We start from the raw sequence: 17,938 nt of genomic DNA, 5'->3' as shown, positions 1-17,938 counted from the left end.
TGAATTATTTGTAAATAATTTTTAAAAAATTTTCATGTAAAATTTCATGTAAATTAAAATTTATTATTCAAAATTTAAGGTAAAAGCCCCTATACCCGCTCAGTACCATTAGTCGCTCACTTTAACTGTTTAAGGCGTTTTTTTATAATTTTTATAAAAAAAAATTACAACTAAAAATATTATTATTGATAAATAATTATTTGTGAATCTAAATATATTAAAATATGATGTATCGAATTATTTTATAATAGATTATAAATTTAAATTAAATGACTGTTTTCAAAATCGCGCAAAGCCGGGCATTTTTTACTTTAACGTTCATTCGTTAGATTAAATTTTGGTTACGTCAAATTTTTTAAGAATTGTTATAACTATATCTTATTAAATACATTTTTAAAATTCATGAAATTTTATATTATGAAAGAATAAAGTAGTATAATTTATAAATTATTTGTCCAAATCAATAAACTTATCATAGTTTAATTGATATTGTCTTTGAGCGACTATAGGGCCATGTGTTGGTCGAGTAATGGTACATCACAACTTTTAGTGAGCGACTATGGGTACACTCAAGGAGCTTATTTAAAAAATGAATAATAATTAATTATCAAGATTATTCTTGAAACTTAAATTTTATTCTAATACTCGAAACTTCAAAAAATAACTAAAAAAAAAATCTGGTTTTTCATTTTATTTATTAGTTTATATTGAGTGATTTAATCTCACTCCAATGAAAAGTGAGCGGGTATAGGGGCTTTTACCTTAAATCAAATATTTGAATAGTGATAATTACACTCAAAAATTAGCGGAGTGAATGCGGAGCAGATGTCGTATTTATTGAATCCTCTTGGTGTGAAATTCACTCCGAAGAAAAGTTAAATTTAATATTCAAACTCCGGTTCTGAGTGGAATTCACTCCTAAAAGATGTTTATTTTAATATTAAAACTTTGAATTAGATCGAATTCAAATTTAAGTAAAATCCAAATCATTCAGTTGAAAAAACAAACTCCTTTTTTGTTCCATATGCAGAGTAATTTTTTTTTAAAACTCCGACTGACGGATTGAATTCGGATTTGAATAAAATCCGTAATCACTCTAGTTTTCGCAGTGTAATTTTAAAATGGTACTGAAGTTAGCCGACGTTTTATAATTTTTTGATTCGTTTTTAAGCAGTAAATTATAAAAAAAAAATTGCACCTGTAGCTTTTAAAATTTTCTGCATGTGCATTTTTTTTTTTTTTTTTGGTTTTTTTGTAATTGATTTGTTGAAAAAAAATCCGAAAATTGATAATTGTTTGCTAACTTTATGATCATAATTAAAAATAATTTTGCGAGTTATAAAATCAAAATTAACAATAATATTCAGATGATAGGTAAGTAAAATATAATTATTTAAATAGGTGTCGAAAGAAGATAAATTAAAAATAAAATATTTAAAAAACGGGTACTTTGAGATTATTATTGAAACGATTAAATGATACGGAGGGATTACAATTAGAGACGGTGAGAAGCGAGGAAATGTGCTCGAGCATGATGATGGACGTTAATAACCCAACAGGATAAACTTTTATCGACACCAACTACACATTCTGACTCTCTCTCTCCCTCTTGCTCTTTCTTAACCCGTGTAACGGCTGTCTCGAGTCATCAGTTAATTCATATCCTATCCATGTGTGTCGTTCCCGGTCCAATCAATTATATTGCCAATCCCAACAATCTGGAAATAAATCTACAGCAAAGACTGATGGACACACTTTCGGCCTGCCTGCTCCTACCTGCCTCTCCAATCACCGCACTTGTCTCACTCTTTTAAATATACATCACTTCATATTTATTTCCTCACTCAAAAAAATTTATTCCCTTCTTTTAAGTGACAAAAAATTAATCATTTCTCTACGGCTTGAAATCCGATACTTTTGTTATTAGAAATTTTGTTTGAAAAAAAAAAATAAGTAAAAATAAATCTATAACATTCAATTATTGCTAATAATCCCGCCTACAAAGTACGATAAAAAAAGACTAGGTACTGAAAAAAATAGTAATGGGCTTCTGAATTACATATATTGTGATTTAGCAATTCTGCTTTAGCTCTGGACTGGGATCGCGGAACTTGACGGTACGATGGATGAGTAGAGAGCCGGGTTTGTAAAAATAAAACATATGAGATAAAATAAAAATAAAAGGATGGGATGCTGGGTAGTATGAAGATCGTATAAAGTAAAGTATGGTGCGGAGTTTAGAGATATTATAAAAATTTACCAGCAATAGAGCAACGGATGCACGCAAACTAATTTTCTAGCTCGAGATTATCAAGCAAGTGTATGGCTGTACCGATCTACGTCTTACACGCATCATTTTATCTTGCGTTATGTATGTACTTAAAACCGAGGCACGATAACGAATTGCTGTTTGACACGAGCACGTTTTTTTATTTGGAGTTGGGAAACCCGAATATTGTTGCTCGTTAACTATGGGAGGAAATGAGCTTCGTTATAAGTCATTTTTTTAAAAAAATTAATGAGAGATGGTTAGAAATAAATATTTTGTTTCATAGGATTCAGTCGCTGCGGTTATGAATTTTTGAAATGACCATTAAAAAATTTCTGGACTGATTAAAAATGGACAATTTAAATTTATAATGATTGTGGGTTTTAATATTAAGGAATCGTTTATTTTTTATCTTATTACTTATAGAATTTTCTTTAAAATTATCTACAGTGATGCTCACTTTCGCCGATAATTACTGAGTATTTAAATTTAATTAAATCTTAAGACTTTAAATCTCTTACTTTTTGCCCACGAGTAATCAAATTAATTACTTAATATTTACTACACAAAGTAACCTTCGTTGTAGTTCATTTTAAAGGGAATTTAATAAGGAATACGATAAAAAATATATTATTTCTTAATATTCAAATGCTGGATAATTATAAATTTTTTAAACGACCCATTAAAAATTTCCGGATTCGTTTATTAAAAATGGCGGTAAATAAAAATTTATAACTTCAGGATTTAAATATTAAGGAATAATTTATCTTTTATCTCGATCCTCATGAAATTTTCTTTGAAACCATCGCCAATAAGCTCAGTCGCCTAATGATCACTCCGTAATTAAATTTAATAAAATATTTTTAAAATCTTTAAAATTTAAACTGCGACACTTTAAATAATTAAATTACTCAGTAGTTGTTGATCAAAGTACACGTCATTGGGTAATTTTTAAGGGAATTCAATGAGGAAGTCAATAAAAAATAAATAATTTCTTCATACTCGAATTCCTCGGAGTTGTGAATTTTATAAAGCAACAGATGTCAGAGTAAATATTTCTTACCCACTAAGTACGTCACTACGTAACTCCAAACTCATTATCATGAATGCAAAGCTTACCTGTAACAAAAAAATCATCGTTAATTATTTAACTGATATTAATTATCTTTAAAAATACTCTCGTTAATCGTAAATATCTCAATAAATATTTTTCAATTACTCAATAAATCAATTAATTAAAAATAATATCAATTTCATAAGCGGTAATTACTTTGGAAAATTTTAATTTAATGTCGAGACGAATGAACTTTAAATTGTAAAAACTAATTAAGGTTAAAAAAAAAATCGTAATGTGTATTAAAAATTTATTGAATTCATATTGAACTCTATGGCTTCATTAATTACATGGAATATATATTTTTAATTAATGACATTGTACTTCCATCGAGATCGAATGAATTTTTCAAATATTGCGTAAAGTTCGTATCAATTTTAAATTAATGAATTCCATTAAATTTAAATGAAAATTATTCACGGAGAAAAATATCTGACAATATTTGTTATTTTTCTAATTAAAATTACTATTCTACTGAGGCAAACGCCAATTGAAGTTATTTGAAAAGTATCGATTTTTTAATTTCAAACACATTATTAATTTTTTTTTTTTTGCAATGTAATTGAATTAATTCACATGTGTCCAGATGCGTATCAATAGGTATTGTATGCAATTAATTAAATTACATTGCAAAAAAAAAATTAATAATGTCTTTTTGAAATTAAAAATCGATACTTTTCAGATAACTTCAACTGACGTTTATATTATAATAATTATGACTTGTCATACACTGAAAAAAAGAAATATTTGTCCCAAATAAATCAATTTATTTGCGGCTTGTTTTTGAATATTTCTTAATGACAAATAAATATATTTGGTACACCAAAATATGACAGTTGATTCAAACAATTTTATAATTTGACGGAAATATATAATTTATTTTTGGTAAGTAATTGATATATTTGTGGTAAAGATATTAATTTGTGACAAATAACCTAAAATTCGGCGATACTAGACATATGTTTGAAGCCCTTATTTATTTGTAGCAATTGGATCATTTCTTTAACACAAATAAATCACTTACTTCACGCAATTAAACTACTCAAATATATTATATCTTTCTCACAATTAAATATTTATTTGGCCATATCCAAATATACGATATCTTTGGCTCAAATAAATCTTTTTTTCAGTGTAGGGTTTTGGAAAGCTTCAGGAATCGGCTTTAAAGACTTAAGCATAAATTTCAGAAATATTCAGTAGCTTAGGAGTAGTTAAACTTTTAATGAAAAAAAAAATTTTCAAATGTTAATTAGATAGGAAATTAAAATTGAACAATCGACCTCTTAGAGTTGAGCCCATCTTTTGGAAAGATTTTTTTCTCGCAATCCACTAACGTTTCAGGCGGTAAAAGCGGCAAAATAAAATTCAAAATTTTTTTTGAATCATATATATACAAAATTATAATTTTTTTCTCTGAAAGTATTTTTCAATTCACGACTGTCATTAATAATTAATTTTTAGCTGCGTTCTTTTCCGTATTTTAAAAAATTGAACCGTGAAATTTTCCGTAAAATAATAAAATACTAGTTTTCTAATTCAAATTAAAAAATGTTTTAATAAAAAAAATAAAATTTATCGAGGGTAAATCCACTCGTTTATTCTCTCATAAAATAAACAATTTCACACCTATATTGACATTTACATTAAATAACTTATCTTAAACCCAACAAAGACTCAGCTCGACATTTAAAATAAAAAAAACCGCGACCTTCACCTGGATGAACGATAAAGCTGAGTTTTTAAATTCCAAGTAGATACGTTCTAAATGTAAGTGACAACATTGTCTCACAAAAAACAAACTCAACAAAAAATAAAATAAAAAAATACGAATGAGAAAAATAAACTATTAGAAATCTACAGACTTTTATCTGAGATCTTGTCACTGTAGCATCTACTTATACAGTCTACTTGTACACTGACGAGACAAAACAAGCTTCAGGGTTCGAATAAAAAATAAAATAAAAAATCAGCGAATAAAAGAAGCATGAGAATAAAATATAAAAAAATAACAAGGAGGAATAAGTCAAGAGCCTGAGCGATGAGATCTCAAAACGCATCTCATCTAGGGGGACAAACTCGACACTTCTGAATCAGATTACTTTTAAATGAATAAGATAAATTATATTATTTTTAATCGTCACTCCTTCCCACTATTTACATTCAAATTAATATAATTACTACTAAAATGTCATTATTTTTAGATATTTCTTTTTTAATTATTCCTGAGTTTAGATTTTAAATTTTCAAATTAATTAAATTTTATTCAACTAAATTAATTAATTATTTTATCACGAGTTTTTAATTAAGACGATATTACTATCGGAGTAGTTAATAAGGAACTAAAGTATTCATACCCTCAGTTAATTATTTATTAAATTTTTCGTCTTTGAATTAATTTATGTTTTATATCTAATAATTTCATATGAAATATTCATGGGAAAAAATTTGAAGTTTAAAATTTTGACTGCGATTGCGGTAATCCAAAAAAAATTGTCCATCGGAAAGAAAATTTGAATTTTTGATTTTATAAATTTTTAGCGCGATCGTAAAACTTCTCAAGGTAGTTCTAGAATTACCATTCAGAATTTGATAAAATTTGATAATAAGTTGATTTGACGTCGGAAATTTGCGGAGTGAATGCGAATCGGATGATTTTTTATTAATTTAATCCCCTGAGAGTGAAATTTACTCCGAAGGAGAATTTATTTTAATGTTAAAACTCCGACTCGGAGTGAATGCGGACTGAAATAAAATTCAAATGACCGCTGAAAAAAAACTGCCGGAAGTGACAGAGTGAATTCGAATTTAAATAAAATCCATAATCATTCGGAATTTACTCCCGATTTTTTATGATAGTGAAGTTAGCCGACGTCTAATAATTTTTGATTTTTTTAAAATCGATAAATTACAAAAAAAAAAAATTATTTAAAAAAATTGCACCTGTAGTTTTTGAAATTTTCTACAAGTGCATATTTTTAAGTTTTAACTTTTTTGTAATTGATTTGTTAAAAAAAAAATCCGAAAGTTGTTAATCGTCTGTTAACTTCCAGATTATGATTTTTTATCGTCTAATGATAAGAAAAAAATTCAATTAAATTTTTGAAGAGCTACAGAAAATAAATAAATTCAATGAAACCGGTGATTTCTCATGTGGCTCAATATTTAATCTGTGAAACTCAAAATTTCACTAGTTCTCTGTAGTTCTTCAAAAATTAAATTTGATCTTTTTCTTATCATTGTCTACTAATACTTCAAATTTCAACAAATTTTGAACAGTATTCCCAAAACCGACAGTACAACCTTAAGTTGAATTAATTTTACTTAGTATTAAAAAATAATTTGTGGCAAATGAAATTAAAAATTTTTAAATAATCATTCAATTTTCTGATTTTTGGCAATTAAATTTAAAATTTGCATATTTTAATAATATTAAGAGGGCATCTATTAATTACGTGAGGTAATTTTGGCGGTTGTTCGACCCCCCTCTCCCTTCTCCAATTTCACGTGAGATTTTTAAAAATGTATATTGTTTATGTAAACAAGTTAATCTGGGCTTCATTACATTAGATTTATTTTTAAAAAAACACGATAAATATTCTTATGTATGATTTAGTCATATTTTCTCACAATTTTACACTGTTTCTTCCAGAAAAAAAAAATTACGTGATATTTCCCGAGATCACCCTCTCCCCCATCTACACGCCTTACGTAATTAATGGACGCCCCCTAATTATATTAATAAATTTTATTGGGCATGAGCTCGAAATTTTTATATCTAAAAATTTTAAATACCAAAATAAAAAAAAAAATTGACATTTTTAAAAAATTAAATTTTTATGATTAGATGCCGGAATAATAAAAGTGAAGTCTTTATTGTGAAATTAAAAATAAAAATGTTTTGACGGCATGAAAATAAAAAAATTCTCATTATTTAATTAAATAAAAAATGAGTAAGCAAATAAAATTTTTAACAGAAGCCCGTTTATAACACTTGGAAAAAATTTAACTGCCAATAAATCACTGGCTGGGTTGGAAAGAAGCTTTCATGAAGTTCGTTTAAACAAATTAAATGAGTCAGAGCTCAGAGCATATAACTCTGTGGGTTTTATGGCAGCCGTTGGCTCTTTTACGGCCTTTACTTTTGGACGCGAGTCCATCTGCTAACAGTCATATAACATTACACTTCTACATAACTAACTCGCTAATAATGTAGCTTTTCAGAGAAAGTATCTAGCAGTGCCGTCCTTACGAGCAATTAAAATTAATCTGCTATCAAAATTATTTTTTAGGGCACAAAATAAATAACAGTAAAAAAATTTGACAATGTCCGCATGTTTGATGATCTTTTTTTTTTAACGTAACCTAGATAGAATCGAATAGTGGATTAATAAAAAGAGATTACGACTTTCATCACCGGAATATTGAACTCATCAATCAGGTCGTCGAAAAAGTTATAAAAAATGAAAGCTGTTAAATTCTTATCGGATGTGTTGAATGGGAAATGAATCGTGGAATCTGATCGGGTGATAAGAGTCGTTTCAAAAAATAGTACGCTCTATAAAAAAATTTCAATGCATACGTAACAAGAAACAAAAGTTCAAAGTAAGCATAAGGTGGTTTTTATATGAATACATACATATGTATGTAAATTAAAGATAAAATAAAGTATAAAAAAAAAATTTTTTGAAAAGAATTGGTTATTATTTTGGAAATTCAATGTTACAAAATTATTTTCAAAAAAAAAATTTCGCGGTATTTTTTATTTTAAATCATGAAATACAAGTTTTTCTTTATTTTTTTGTGACTAACCCATTTTACCTGGTGTCCGCTCAAAATATCACAAAAAAAAATAACCTGATACAAAAATAACCATAAAAATAAAAACTATATACTAAAATATCTAGTTAACAATATCTGCATACATTAATATCCAAACGATATGATATAAATCTGATATCAATAAATGAATGAAAAAAATTGATATTAAATGGTGGCAATAAGTTTTTATTACCAGGTTATTATTGTATCAGGTTATTTTCGACCAGTTTTTATTGTGATGGTTATTAAAAATAGGGTATTTAGGACTGTAACCATTTTATTTTTGGAGGAAATTTGTTTTTCACGATTTTTCTTACACAGTTAGAAATTTTGTGTTAATTCAAAACATTGCGTTTGTGCGGATCTTTAACACAAATTTTATGTTAAATAATTGAACACAAAATCTGTTATTTTGACAGAAAATTTGTGTAAATTTTCGGATAACACAAAAATGTGTTACATAGTTAGAAATTTTGTGTATTTGTGTTATAAAATAATTTGGTTAAATTTTTTGTGTTGATTTTTAACACAGAAATCTGTTAATTCAACACAAACCGTTTGTGTTATTTTACTTTAACAGATTATTTATGTTAAACGATTGGAAAATCTAGAATGTAACACATTTCTTGTGTTATTCGAAAATTAACACAAAATTTGTGTTGTTTGACTAAACGTTTCCGCGCGATTTTTCATTACTATAACCAAGCAAAGCATTGTAGCAGCATTGTCTGCAGGGAAATTTGGATTATAATTTATTTACAATTAAATATATACATTTGACAATTAAATTTAGAAAATTTTCATACCTTTTTGACCTGGTTCAATTGTTCGCTAAATTGACATAAGTTCTACTAAGGGTAGATCAGTCTACTTGAGTTGGTTAGATTATGTGCTTATGTTGATTAGTTGATTTTAACACGAAAAATGTGTTAAATTTACACAAATGTTCTGTCAAAAGAACAGAATTTATGTGTTCAATTTTATTTAACATGAAATTTGTGTTAAAGATCAACACAAACGCAATGTGTTGAATTAACACAAAAGTTTTTGTAAACCGTTTGCAACACACGATTTGTGTTGAATTTAACACAAAATTTCTAACAGTGACAGTACAGATTTTCTAAACATTTAACATAAAAAATCTGTTAAGGTAAAATAACACAAACGGTTTATGTTGAATTAACAGATCCTGTCTTGAAAATCAACACAAAAAATTTTTTAACACAAATACGCAAAATTTCTAACTGTAAATAATTTTTTTTCCGAGCACGTCATTTTCAATTCAAAATTTAAAAAAGTTTATCCCTGAAAATTACAAATTAAGCATATGTTCTTTAAATATAAATATATATACATTCATACATATGTATACACATCCTCATATATGTATAGGTATTATTGGAATACTTTTTTCTCACATTTTCAATCAAGTAGTTCAACTCGATGATTATCATGATCGCGGCGGGATACCAAAGTCGACGGGTTTTAAAAGGGTAGAAATGTAAGCAACCAAGAAACGAAGCAAGAAGTAACTCGTGTGTGCTTATAATATACATACCTACATGTTTAAAGAAAGGAGGGAGCAAGAGGCCAAGAGAAAGGGGGTAGGAGTATAATGAAAGGGTAACGGAGTACCGATAAATTCAGCGGACCGCGGGATTTGTAAATTATACCCTTTCAATACTGATCCCTGTAAATAAATGAGCTTCGCCCCCACGCATGCCAACACACTAACATTTGCAATCCAGTACTTGTTTATGGATATGTAAATGTGCGTGCAGGTATATGTGATCCATGTGTGTGTATGTGACACCGATTGCACGAAATAAAAATACAAAAAAAAACCGTGGGGTGGACGGGTGGAGAAAATTGTAGGAATTAAATGGATTAGGTTCAATGTGATATTTGGTTGGGCCATTGATTGCAGTCTAATTGCTTTTGCTAACGATAATTGAATAAATACTTTATACAAATAAAAAAATATTGGTTTATGGTACGCATACTGAGTAATCAGAATTATTTTTTTTTTTTTAATTTATAGGCTTTTTAAAAGTCAAACAAATTAATTAAATAAGGTGTATTGTTAATTTTAGTGATTATTATTTTATTTTCAAAACAAATATGGATGTATTTAAGGGAACTGAAGAGAAGTAGTCTTCATTATAGGTTATTTTGAAGTAAATTTAATAAGAAAGACGATAAAAAATAAGATATTCCTTAATATTCAACGTCTGCGTAGTTATGAATTTTTAACATGGGCATTTTTTAATTTCGGATTTACTAATTAAAAGTGGACAATTTAAATTTATAACGATTGTGAGTTTTAATATTAAGGAATCGTTTATTTTTTATCTTATTACTTATAGAATTTTCTTTAAAATTATCTACAGTGATGCTCACTTTTGCCGATAATTACTGAGTATTTAAATTTAATTAAATCTTAAGACTTTAAATCTCTTACTTTTTGCCCACGAGTAATCAAATTAATTACTTAATATTTACTACACAAAGTAACCTTCATAGTACCTCATTTTAAAGGGAATTTAATAAGGAATACGATAAAAAATATATTATTTCTTAATATTCAAATGCCGGATAATTATAAATTTTTTAAACGACCCATTAAAAATTTCCGGATTCGTTTATTAAAAATGGCGGTAAATAAAAATTTATAACTTCAGGATTTAAATATTAAGGAATAATTTATCTTTTATCTCGATCCTCATGAAATTTTCTTTGAAACCATCGCCAATAAGCTCAGTCGCCTAATGATCACTCCGTAATTAAATTTAATAAAATATTTTTAAAATCTTTAAAATTTAAACTGCGACACTTTAAATAATTAAATTACTCAGTAGTTGTTGGTCAAATTACACGTCATTGGGTAATTTTTAAGGGAATTCAATGAGGAAGTCAATCAAAAATAAATAATTTCTTCATACTCGAATTCCTCGGAGTTGTGAATTTTATAAAGCAGCAGAAGTCAGAGTAAATATTTCTTACCCACTAAGTACGTCACTACGTAACTCCAAAATCATTATCATGAATGCAAAGCTTACCTGTAACAAAAAAATCATCGTTAATTATTTAACTGACATTAATTATCATTATCAATACTCTTGTTAATAGTAAATATCTCAATGAATATTTTTTAATTACTCAATAAATCAATTAATTAAAAATAATATCAATTTCATAAGCGGTAATTAGCAGAATCACAATAAAAATTAAATAACTTCTCAACATTCAAATCTCCACAAATAAATTTTTAAATCTATTAAACATTCAAACACTCTCATAAAAGATCAAAATTCTGTTATCAAAGAATAATTTATTTCCTATCTCGAGCCTCATAAAATTCACTTTCCGACCACCTCCAATAAATCTCTATTTCCCTACAAATTCTTCTACAAATAATTCATGAAACGAAAATTGTTCGTCTTAATTAAAAAAAAAATATCTCAACTTCGTAAATTTTCTAAAAATAAAAAAGACTCGATATTTATATTAAAAATATTTTCGTACGAAATGCATAATAACCAAGTCGACCGTGAAAGTTTAGTTAGCTAGCGTTATGCATATGAATAAGGCAGCTCGGGGCATGCGAACGTTCGTTTGTTGGCTGGAGGAGTAGAGGTAACTCGGTCCAAAGAAGCCAGGACGAGTCGTCTGTGTGTACGGTTGAGGTGGCAATACCTTTGTTAGTACAGGGTTAATAGCAACCAAGACCTCGGGCTCAGTATCTCCAGCCGCACTGACGGTCTCGTTAACGATTACGATAACTCTAGACATCCCACTTTCTTTATTACTGTCCTCCATATCCACTTTTATTTTACATCCATCCATATTAGGCTAATGTCCATTTTTTACACAACCCCTTTATTATTATTTTTACGAGCTAAAATAATTTTACATTGTCTATTTTTAAAATTATCTCATCAAATTGAAGGCTAAGAAGGCGAAAAAAATAAAATATTATGAAAACAAGTTTGTTAGCTACTTGGGTACTTGAATACTTGGATACTTGGGTACTCGGCAGCAATTATTAGTCACTCTTGCTCTGGTTGCATGTAGATATAATACATCCATCCATCAAGTGACGAGATGAGCGTAGACTTGGTGATGGAATATCACGCAAGTGTCCACAAAGTTTAATGAACCAACTCACTACTACTCTTTTATACACGGATGCTGTATATATAGATATATATGTATATTTAATATTAACTAGCACAGATGTAAGTACGCAGCTGTACTCGCTAGAGTATTAATCGTTTGACTTTTAATTTTATACTCAATTTTCACTCAATGCGGTTTATGACTACCACTTAGTATCCTTAATCTCATCTGCGGTAGATCACTACAAATGACGTTTTACAAATTATCTTGTTATATTTTAAACCCACGAGCTTACATTCAATTTTATTATTTAACTTTTTTTTTATTTTTATTCTGGTAGAAATTAATTTATAAGTGAAATTTAATATTTTATCATTTTAAATAATTGTTGAGTAATTTAATACGGCTTAAAGATGCAATAAAAGTATTTAAATCTTGGATTTTTTTTTTTTTTTTTTTTTTTTTTATTAAAAAAATTTAATTGCTTGGAAAATATAATTGTTGGCTCAATTGTCAAATTAATTTTTTGTAATGTAATTAAGTCCCCACATGAAAAAAATTTATAAAAAAATATATGTTAAACTATAAAAAATATATAAATATAAATATAATATATAGAAGCAATATATTTTTACTAGCTAACTTTTAGCCGATTTTCGTATATATTTTATATATTTCATATGTAATTTACATGTGAATAAGACCATTATTGACCGTGATATTCTTATATGTTAGATATCTATCAACTGTGTTTTTTGTTTTTTTAAAAAGTATGAATTTTTGAACTTTACTAGATAAATTTTTTTTTTTGATATCTATAAATATCAAATAAATAAGAACATAACCGTCAATAATGATCTTTTTCACATGATGATGATAAGTGAAATTTTTACTGCTGAAATTTACAAAATTACGTGATTGTTTACTTTACTTAACAAAAAAATGAAGAAAAAAAAAATTTTTTTTTTAATAAAATTCAAAAATTCATAGTTTTGCAAAAACAAAAAATACAGTTCTAAAAATTTCAGGATCTTTTAAAAAAAGTACAAGGTGTTATACAAAAAAAATTGAGCCAAAAAATTTAATGTCGATCGTCATTTTTGACGAATTTCAAGAATTCAAAATTTGACAAATTTGTCATTTTTCAAAATTTTTTTTTTGAATATTTTTTTTTTTCATAACTTCGAGTATCCCTTTCAAAACAAGCTTTGGATCATTATTGTAATTTTCATAGTTTTCGAGATATTTAAGAAATAAAGTTGAAAAACTGGAAAAATCGTGAAATTTTGTACTTTGCAAAACTTTTGAAGAAAAATTTTCAAATTTTTTTCCTTTGGGCGAATTGAATTATATGGTAATAGAAAACTTCTGACCAAAATTCGTCCAAATTGAAAGGGATCGATTTCAACTATTGGTCGATTTGACATGGAATGACCCATATATAAAATATACTAAAAAATATAATTAATGTATTTTTTAAATATTTTCCTACATGTATTTTTTATATATTTTAAGTATATTTAAAGTACATTTAAAATATATAAAATATATACGAAAATTGGTCAAAAGTTAGCTATTAAAAATATATTTTTTATGCATATTTTACATATATTTATATATTTTTTGTGTATTTTTTTATGTTAAAAATATATATTTTTTCTATAAATTTTTTTCATGGGTGTCAGTTTTAAGTATTTATAAAATTTTGAAAAAAAATTTTCAATTGGAAAATAATTAATAATTTTAATGCCCGCGAATTCAAACCGCGAAATTTGAAAATTCGAATTTTTGTATTAAAATTTTATTACAAAAAAAAGAATTTATTTTTATTGAATTCTTGTTCATTTTACTCCGCTTGGCCCATTTTACCCAACTTAAAAAATCCCATATCTAATTTTAAGTTACGAACAAGAGATTTTATTACCAAGTGACGTAACAAAAAAATTTATTACAAAAATATAAGAATCTTCATAATAATTTCCATAAAAAAATAATAAATATCTAATACAATTTATATTTTAAACCGCAATAATATTTTTCTCATTCTTGTTAGCCGGGTAATTGTAGATATTGCGGCTACGGGACTGTAGCTACAGAGTAACTGTCGCAGTTAAAATATCATAACTGATGTAATATACTTCGGGGCATACGGATAATTGAGTATACCAACTTTGTAATGGAGACTTTATTCCATTAAAACCTTTAGTCTCTTCTTGCTCACATACATCGCAATCTCTTCTGCTCACTCTGAGCTTTCTGGTCTGGTCTGGTCTCCTCTCATGTGTGGGCTTTTTGGCTTTTTGTTCAACTCATTGACTCGTAATACTTTAACAAGTACTCGTACATGATAATAATTAAATACAGATTTTATCGAAAACTCGACAAAAATCCTTTTAGCGCTTTAATTTTCATAAAACAATCTATAAAAGTTATCTTTCATAATAACAATAATATAACTTAATCATTTTTAATTAAAACTTTATCCTTTGTGTTCTCTCGGCTGGTCTATACTCGATAAATCTGCTTCGCTATTATTTTATCATTAAATTCAATTTGTATAACATAAAAGGGTAGTTTTAATTTTATGAAATGCTTTATTATTATTATTATTATTTATTAATTTATTCATTTTTTAATTATATTCAATAAAAAAAAAAAAATCCAGATAATTTTTACTTCTTTAGAGTCGACTGAGAACGGGATTCATTTTTAATTTTTGTGTAATTATTTTTTTTCATTGCAATCACATTTCATATTTTAATTTTATTTATAAAAGAAAGGCGAGGGAAAATGGGCCCTCTAAAAAAAATTTGAATCATGTAAATTTTACTCACTGCTTATATTTTTTTTAAGACTTCAATTATTTGGTATCAATATGATATAGTTACAAAAAATTTTAAGGGGGGTAGAATAGACCCCCATAAAAAATTAAGAAACTCAAATTTTTGTTTTCATTATAAGTAAAATTGTAGTCGTGTTTAATCACTTAGATCACTGACTTAAATTTCTACTCTCCAAATTTCAAAATATTTTCAAGTCCCATAACTTAATAATTTTCTGTCCCATAAATTTATTAAAAAAAAAATACTATGGCCGTAAAAATGCCAATTCAATTCTCAGCCGAACATCGGCCTATTTATTAAGAATAAAAATTTTTCGGCTAACTTCCGGCCTCTTTCAATAAAATTTTACGGTTTCGGCCAAATATTTTAACCCGGGTAATTAAATTTTTTTATTAATTTTTTTGGGACTCATTCTGTGTCATGAGGCCTATTTTGCCCCTCTTCTCTACTGAATGAATTTATAGTGATCAATTAATATTTTGAAAAAAAAGTGATTTTCTCCGAGGTAAGGTAGAAAAATTGTTTTCTTTGAATTTTCAAATTTTCAAATGTCCCATTTTATTCTGACTACTTGGTATCAATTCAAAATTTGTAATGATCTTGATATAAATAAAATTAACTTTTCAGCACCCGCGTTAGAGCAACGTAAAACATAACCTGCGTAATGACAAAAAGTCTCACGCTTCGGCGTATCGTAAATTTTAAGTTAAATAAAACAAAAATATTGTGCACTTTTCTAATAATGACGTAACTATAATGTATTTGAATATTTAGCGTGTTTTTATTTTCAAATTTTCTATAATGTACTTGTATCTTTTAATTTTGTAAGTAATGACAGATGTAACGGCTGAAAAAAATGGCGGTAATTACCGAATAGATTCGGAACTGTCCGAACTGAGCCGAACCGTATTAATTTTTACGCCTTACTTTACTCGCGTGATGAGAAAAAGTCTCATGGCATTTTAAAATAAATCTTTCAAAAATATTTTTTACGTTCAAAATAATTTTTAAATTTAAAAATCATAAAATTTTATGAAGAAAAAATTCCACTAGGTTATTCCATTTAAAATTACTTAGAAAAAAATATTTAAAGTCAAGTGTGAGAAAAAAACTCATAGCGCGGGTGCTGTAGGGTTAATTTAAAATAAAAAACCAATTTTTTGAGCATTCAAAAATTTCTTGTGCATCCGATAATACCCCGGTTTTCTCTATTTACTAAAATAAAAATAATTGTCAACACTTGAGTGTATAATGAATAATAAACCAACGAAAGTGACAAAAGATCAAGTTAAAAAAATAAAAAATGATAATAAATTTCATGAGAAGCATCTTTGTAACTTAAACAAGTGAATAAAACTGCAACAGGTGAACGTGAGAGGCGAATAAAAGCTTCACTTTCTGCTGGTTATGCACAGTAATATTGTACGGCACCGAGATGGGGACGTTGATTTGACGAAGTAAAGAGACAACCGTGAGCGTTGAATAAAGAGGAGCATACGGAGTATGTATTAAGTGTTAGATGGAATTAAAATGAGGAAGAAGAATGAAGAAGATGAGGAATTTAAAATAAAACCCAGAGAAGGAGCATCATAAAAGTTTACAGACAAGAGAGAGACCGAATCGAGAGAGTGATGAAGTGAAAGAGCTGATCACGACATTATATAAAAAATAATAAAAAATACGAGACCTATCGTGACTGCGTTACCGCGAATTCGTGATTCCGTCTAAAACAATAAGCGATATAACTCAAGACCCGATTCTTTAATCTTTACGGGCGAAAGCACATTCTTTGACTTTAATATATATATCTATATATCTACATAAATGTATGGATAAATATATAGGTATGTTCAACAGTATGTATGTATATATATATTTATGTATTTATAGTGCATCATAACCAGTGAGAGCGAGATATGGAAATCGGTCTCATTCTTCATCTAACTCAATGTATTGCTACATCTTGAGACTAGACTTACTCTCACGTTTTCAAACTGCATCACTATTTTAGTTCATATCGTGACTATTTTTAAAAATGGAAATTTCAAATTTCTTAACTAAAATTCTGGTAGGAATGCACTCAGAAAGAAAAATTAATTTGGGCATAGAAGAGTTAGGAGTATACTGTAAAAAGAGCGGTGTTAAAAATGGGCTGAATTTATCCAAGCGGTGTTAAAATGAAATAAAAACGGTCTAGTCGGTGTAATTTGGCGGTACTGAAATACCGGTGTTAAATCGGTGAAAAATAAAAAATTCCACGTATAAAAATTAGAAAAAAAAATCTGAAAACCGCCTGACCCTGCGGGCCAGCCCCAAAACTTCCCGCTGTTTTCGAGCTCAGGGAGCTCGTAAACATTATTACTTGTCAATTTTTGAGCTTTTCGAGCTCAAAAATTTGGTAGGCCGGTAAAACATACCTTCACTGAAAAATTATAATTTTTGTCCGGCAATATCTTTGGATGGAATGAACCGATTTGAACGTTCTTGGTGGCAATCGAAAGGGCTCAACAAGACTTGAAACTGATTACATTTTGAGGCGAATCGGGCAAGTGGTTTATAAGTTGTACGCAAAAAACCAAAAACAAAAAAAAATTTTTAATTTTTATTCTTCGTATAACTCGTAAACTACATGACCGATCTACCCCAAAATTTAATCAATTTTAAGAGGATGTGCCATCTATTCTCTCTCTCACACACATGTGATCGAACAGAACTGTCCTTGTTGCACTTACATTAGCAGATGGAAATTTCAAATGAGCCATTCTCAGATAT

General features: G+C 27.6%; 1 protein-coding gene across 1 annotated transcript in view; it reads right to left on the bottom strand.

The window, feature by feature from the left end:
• LOC130677814 (lysine-specific histone demethylase 1A) overlaps window positions 1-17,938 on the bottom strand; it is a 255,640-nt gene that overhangs the window by 71,038 nt on the left and 166,664 nt on the right. The window lies entirely within an intron of this gene.

This window comes from Microplitis mediator, chromosome 11, assembly GCF_029852145.1.
Source record: "Microplitis mediator isolate UGA2020A chromosome 11, iyMicMedi2.1, whole genome shotgun sequence".
Lineage (NCBI taxonomy): Eukaryota > Metazoa > Arthropoda > Insecta > Hymenoptera > Braconidae > Microplitis > Microplitis mediator.
The sequence above is the reverse complement of the archived record's forward strand: the minus strand, read 5'-3'. Positions and strand labels throughout refer to the sequence as shown.